This window comes from Idiotropiscis lumnitzeri, chromosome 21, assembly GCF_059441095.1.
Source record: "Idiotropiscis lumnitzeri isolate Australia: NSW breed Sydney's pygmy pipehorse chromosome 21, RoL_Ilum_1.0, whole genome shotgun sequence".
Classification (NCBI taxonomy): domain Eukaryota; kingdom Metazoa; phylum Chordata; class Actinopteri; order Syngnathiformes; family Syngnathidae; genus Idiotropiscis; species Idiotropiscis lumnitzeri.
Window position 1 is genome coordinate 5,327,944 of NC_142411.1, and position 6,044 is coordinate 5,333,987.

Consider the following 6,044-nt stretch of genomic DNA (forward strand, 5'->3'; position numbering starts at 1 on the left):
CCGACATAGATGTAAACATGGGAGGCCAAGATCTTCATCAGCGAGGATGGAGACAACAAAGCCTGGCGCTGAAAGGTTGTTAATCTGTGATGGATCTTTGGCTCTCTGACACGGCGGTGATGGTGTCGGTCGGGAATGTTGCTGCCTGCCTGCATGAGGGGAACATGTGTTGCTTTGTGCGCTATGTGCTCCGTGCACTCATTAGTGCGAGCTGCAGTGCAGACTAGCTCCAGTTACAGTAGTAAACACCACCTTTGAAGTTTTAGGAGAGGCCCGAATAGCCGAGCAGGCCCAAGAATGGAAAAAAAAAAAAAAAAAAAGGAGTGACAAAAGAGGGTTGGGGGGGTTATCGAGGAAAAAGCATGAGGACAACGGGGTGACGTGACCAAGAGGTTGTTAAAGTAAATGATGCACAAAATACGCACCTGTCTACAAAAAAAAAATGATGGTTGGGGGGGTGTGAGGACTCCAGCGTACAGTGTACAAAAAGGCAACAGCACAAAAATAATAATAATGCATACTTACATTTCGTACACTCCTCAGGAAGACGAAGAAAGTCATTTCTGGAAAAGACGAAAAAAAACAATGCTCAAGGAATCAGTGAAACACTCCCAAAATAATTAAAAGCACGACAATACGTCAAAAACAAAGGTTTCCAAAACAAAACCAAAAAGTGTTGCCAATGTATTATAATTTTTGGAAATAGCTTGGCCATCACATCTGGGTGTGTATTTATTTATATCAGTGCCAATGTGTTTGTGTGTGACCTTTAAAAAAAAAAGAAAAAAGAAAAAAAGAAAAACACAGCTCTTAAATGGGTGCACGTTGATGTGGGTGGGTGTCCGTGTTGGCGAATCGGCAGGCGGGCGTTGCAATAAACAGATGTGGAGTCTTTATGAGGTCTTTACAACAGGTTCAGCTGTGCCCAGATGTTTATGCACGCTCGTGTACGTGTGAGAGAGTGACCGAGAGAGAGCCAGAGAGAAGCACAACATGGAAACCTCTCATTAGTGGAACACAGGCAAAAAAATAAAATGAATAAAAACGGTATGTATATGTGTGTGGGTAGCGGTATCTTTAAAAATGTTCAAGTTTGGGCACTCAAAAGTAAAAATGCCACTGCATTTGTTCCGTAAAATGGACAATTATTGTATTTCACGTGTTTTATTTGTATTTTCTTAATCTCGCAAGGGGACGCTCACAGGTTTTGTTTGTATGGTTTCAAACCAAAAAGGTTTGATGGCACAAATCACACGAGGACGCCGCAAAATTCAACTTGACTTTTCTTCCTCTTTCACAATAACGTCCAGCGCAAAACGACTTGCGGACACGCTGACGCCACACGGATTTTTAGCACCTTCGCTCGTAAATTTGTGGAAAAACAAAAGAAGCTGAGTCAAAATAAAGGATTTACGGCGTTTGGTGATTTTAGACAATATGAAAATAAAAAGACGCAATAAAGCTGCGCTGGGCTTGATTGTGGTCGTCACAGGGATGTGGCGGCGCTCCAACATGGCCGACTTTATTGCTACATCTGAAAAAGCAAGCAAGCAAGAGAGAGCGCGGCGGGGACGTCAACAGATTCAGAGACCATTAGAGGCAAATCTTTTTCCCGACGTGGCCACGGTCTCCAGCGGGCGGCGGTGGCTGGGGAGGAGGGGGGCGGGGGGTACCCCGGCCCCTTCTCAGGCCAACTTCCAAGGAGAGCTCAGTTTACCGAGCTTTTTATCAACACCTTTTTTTTCTTCTTCTTTGGCTTTACATAAATCCTTATGTCACATGGCGGGCCTGACTATTAAAGTGACTTTTATAAACATCAGGAGGGAACTCGGAATTTGCGCTTTTACTATAAAGTTAGAACAGAGTCAAACACGCAAATAGTTAAGCGCCATTTGCATTCACTGCAACGGTCTAAAAGCTGCTAGCGATATTTCCGTCTGTTAGCAGAATCATTCCGCAGGACATCCGCAATTATAGTGGATCCGGAAATTACTCGCAGTGACAATGACGTCCGTTTAGGCAATCATCTCACTGTCACAAAGCTTTCTTAGCAAATCTTTTTTTTAATGCACTGACACGTATCGCACTCTTCAGGGCTAAAATACAAACCTGTTTTGACATTTTGGAAAGAGGAGTGACGGAACACAAGGGATGGAAACAAGTCCCCCATGTCAAGAGAATATCCACGACTGACCAAATGTAAATGTTCCATCCTGAACCTCAAGACATCCATGACTGGGGAAAGCAACAGAAAGAAGAAACAGAGATTAAGTCTTGAATCTTAGATCGCTTCCTTGGCAAACAGAAAAAGGTCATTTCCTCTGTGCTTATAAAAAGACAGTTTTATGCGTCACGATATATTTCATTCAATTTGATGACTGTGGACAGTGTGTGATGGTACAAAACTTACAAATGTGAAGCATCCATCGGAAAATGTCGCATCTGTTCATTGTTAAAATGTTTTTTTGATCCAAACAAAATTTGTCATGTTGAGCTTTTCAGAGGTTGGATTTTAATCACAATCCAGAAGTTTATGTACCACTGTCCTCCTAGTGTGTGAAAAACATTTTTTTTTTCATTTGTGCGGGCGTCTTGGTCATTTTTGGCTGGCGCAGCGCATCAGAGGTTTTGGTTTCACGGATCATAGCAGGGGAGCGTTGAAACTAGAGACTACGACAACAAACACGGCCTCCGTATTTTTAGGTTGCCAGTATAAAATCCACTTTTCACAGTTTGATGCGCGGGCGTAGCCAAACAAACTGCGGCCTTCAAAAAACAGTACCGGTGTACACAACTGGGATGGGATCACTGTTACATTTGTGCATGCATGCATACACATATGAAACTTTGTTCCTCTATGATTACATTTACATTAATATACAAATTAATGCATTACACAGTTGAAACGACATGCGCTCACATTCAGAATATTTCATTCACAAGAACAGAGCTTTAAATGGAAGCAATAATGTGGATGATGACAAGACAGGCATGCAAAACAAGATTCAATTTGACATACAAAAACTAGCAAACAATTGTTTTTTCAGGCCACAAACTATTGATTGCAGTTTGAACATTTTTGTTACTTTGTCGCCATCTGTCGACTAAAAGAGGACATTGCCTCAGCAACGTAGACCATGAAAATTTATAGTATACAAGAAATATAAGAAGACGTGGAAACTCTTGGACTTTGTGTAGCTGTAGTTATCTAGTTAGTGTTGACTTAATGGCCAAACTTGGAGCACTAGTCCAACGGGTTAGTTTACTTTTGGAGAGGAAATTTGCTCGAGCATATAAATCACCGAGGTTAATAAAGCAATGTAAATGTAATAGCAAATTATTTTACCTTGGTTAAAAGACACTTATAAATGACCAAATTGAGCTTCTTTATTTTATTTTTGTTGGACTTGTGAGCGTCGCCGTTGACTACCTGGCTGGGAACGACGATGTCGTCCATCTTGAAAAGACGTCATCAAGTTCGCCAGGCCACTCGGAAATTCCATTGTTTAAAAAAAAAAAGCATCGGTATGAGCACAAAAGTCACAACAAATAAAAAAAAAAGTGAGTCCATCCAAAATAAAACCTCTCGTTGGTCTTACAATAATTAATGGTCAAGGCGTCTAACATACGTCATCAGGTAATCAAGAGGAAGGTCACCGGGTGATTCGAGTTAAAAAAATAGCCAATCAGATTTAAAACCAGTCTCGCCAGGCAACATAAGTAGCGAACTGATTGTTGACTGACAGAAGCTTAAGCCAATCAAGTTTGATATTAAACTCATGTGAGACACAATATGAATTTATAAAGCAACAAAATATATATATTGTATAATATTTCACTTGGCATTAACAACCAGGTCCTGTGGACTTTCTGAATACTACTTAAATTTAAGCCTTTCTGATTTTGGTATTCAGTGATTCATATCAATTTAACAACCGGTAATAAAATCAACCAGAGTGGGACTAGTAGAAAAGCTGTTTCAGTTCCCAACAGCTTTCTTTATCTTAGTGAAACCAACGTCACATTAAAAATGTCCATTACTGTGACACCATAGCAAACAAACGTGACACGATTTATTTTATTTCTTTAAAATATTGCGTGTATCACCTAACAGGACAGCAGTACTTTGCCTACACACAAACGTATACGTACATTCCAGCTTTAGGCTTCTTCTTTGTCTCATTTGGGATAAAAAAAACAAACAACTTGACACATTTTAAAAAGAAAGCCAAAATTAATTGATTTCATAAAAATTATTAGCATTATTACGATTGGCGTCGAGTGTTATTGTAATCAAGTCAGCGGAACATTTGAGGGAACCAGATTTTTGTATGGTATGAGCAGTGGAACCTCCAAAGTTAAGTTTTTCCTTTCCAATGATACCTCACTTTTTGGAAATTTTGTTTTTCTTCAAATGTTTTCTTTTTTTTTGCGGGGACGGACTTTATTAAAAATCAAGAAATGCAGAGAATATTTTTTTCTACTTCAATCCCAAAATTGTTGACAAAAAAAGAGCTCAGCATATAAAGTAAAAATAGTACACATTTAAGTTAGTGATTTTTAATACATTTTTATTCTTCAGACCAAAAAAAAAACAAAAAAAAAACACAATTGAAGTTTAAAAAAATTGATAAAAAAAATATAAACTCAAATCTGGCGATGCACGCTTTTTGCTTGCCAGCAAGTTTTTCTCTTATTTGAAAATTATTCAACATTCCCCCAAATTTGCCTCAAAATTCCTTAAATAGGTCAATTAAAGACCCACAAAAATTGTCTAAATTACAGTGATGTTAACCGATTAAACTATGACCATAGAATAGGAAATGGAACTTACTGCGAGGTCGGAATGTGGTACCCTGTCCGGGCTGCAGAGTACAATTCAGCTAAAACAATAATAAGAAAAAGGATTCATAACATAACAAAACAGCGTGAATGGGAAGAGACTCACCTCCCCTGCACGTGCCGTCATCCTTTAGAGCAGCATTTGTTGTTGCTTACTTTTACACTATGTTCTATGAAGGCCATAGTTTGACCCAGGAAGCAGGAAGAGAATATTTTCATTATTTGCGATGGAGCTGGCTGATTGATTGTTTAATTTACATTATTTATTTTTAAAGCAGGTGCCAAAACAGCTGCAGACAGAGAGGAGCAAACATGTCTAATTAACTCATTTACTATCGGCGAGTAAAAAAAAAAACAAACAAAAAAAAAAAACGCCATCTTTGACGTCTGTAGCCGTCAATGGCAGTAAATGAGTTAAATAATATGAATTTAAAAAATTGGCAAGTAAATGAGACTTTACATTTAACCCCAAAAATTGGAGGTGTTCTTTTAACGGCGGACCCAGCTCTACTTTCCTACGTGAAAACAGAAAAATGGGACATTTGGAGATTCCACTGTATGAGCCATGTAAGGCGACACTTTGGACCACAACATGCATCAAACAAACACACTCTCAAAGCTTGTCAATCAAAACGTCAAAGTACACGTTAAAATATTACGATTGTGTCCAGAACATCAATAATCTGCCGCAGTTGACATATCATGTATGGCGTTAATGTTAGAGCAACAGAAGAGGACGACGGATATTTTGTTTGGTGAGAATCCAGCCTGGCCTGGTCCTGGAAGCTAAATGACCTTTTAAAAAAGGTCCCGACAGAATTCATCAAGGCACACCAGCACAGACCACGAAAATGACACTCGCCAATTTGACCCAATTTTTTTTTTTTTTTTTTTTAAAGGATTTGTATATGTGTGTGTGGTCACAACACTTGAATAATACAGTAAAAAGCACATTGTGAAGAAGCGGTGCGGGGTAAGTGCATGTGGTTATAGCGTTGGTTACGTGATATGAGTCACATGATTGAATAAATACACGCTTGTCTGTCTCTCTCACACGCACGCTTCAAAGACATAAAGGCACATTGCAAATGCAGTCGAACGTACACATGAGCTCTTTCATCCATGTTGATAGATAATACAACATAATATAACCCTTCGGACCAACAGTACCAGTAAAAAGGTACAACATTTGGTTTTTCAGC

At 39.1% G+C, this 6,044-nt stretch overlaps 1 long non-coding RNA gene across 4 annotated transcripts in view; it reads right to left on the reverse strand.

Annotated features, from left to right (window-relative positions):
* Positions 1-3,588, reverse strand: part of LOC148316662 (uncharacterized) — a 36,327-nt gene extending 32,739 nt beyond the window's left edge. For all 4 annotated transcript variants that reach the window (XR_015840208.1, XR_015840209.1, XR_015840210.1 and 1 more), the window contains exons 1-3: positions 3,431-3,588; positions 2,110-2,235; positions 526-563 (exon numbers count right to left, since the gene is read on the reverse strand). This is a non-coding gene — a long non-coding RNA (uncharacterized LOC148316662). The remainder of the gene's footprint in view (positions 1-525; positions 564-2,109; positions 2,236-3,430) is intronic.
* Positions 3,589-6,044: the final 2,456 nt, after the last annotated feature.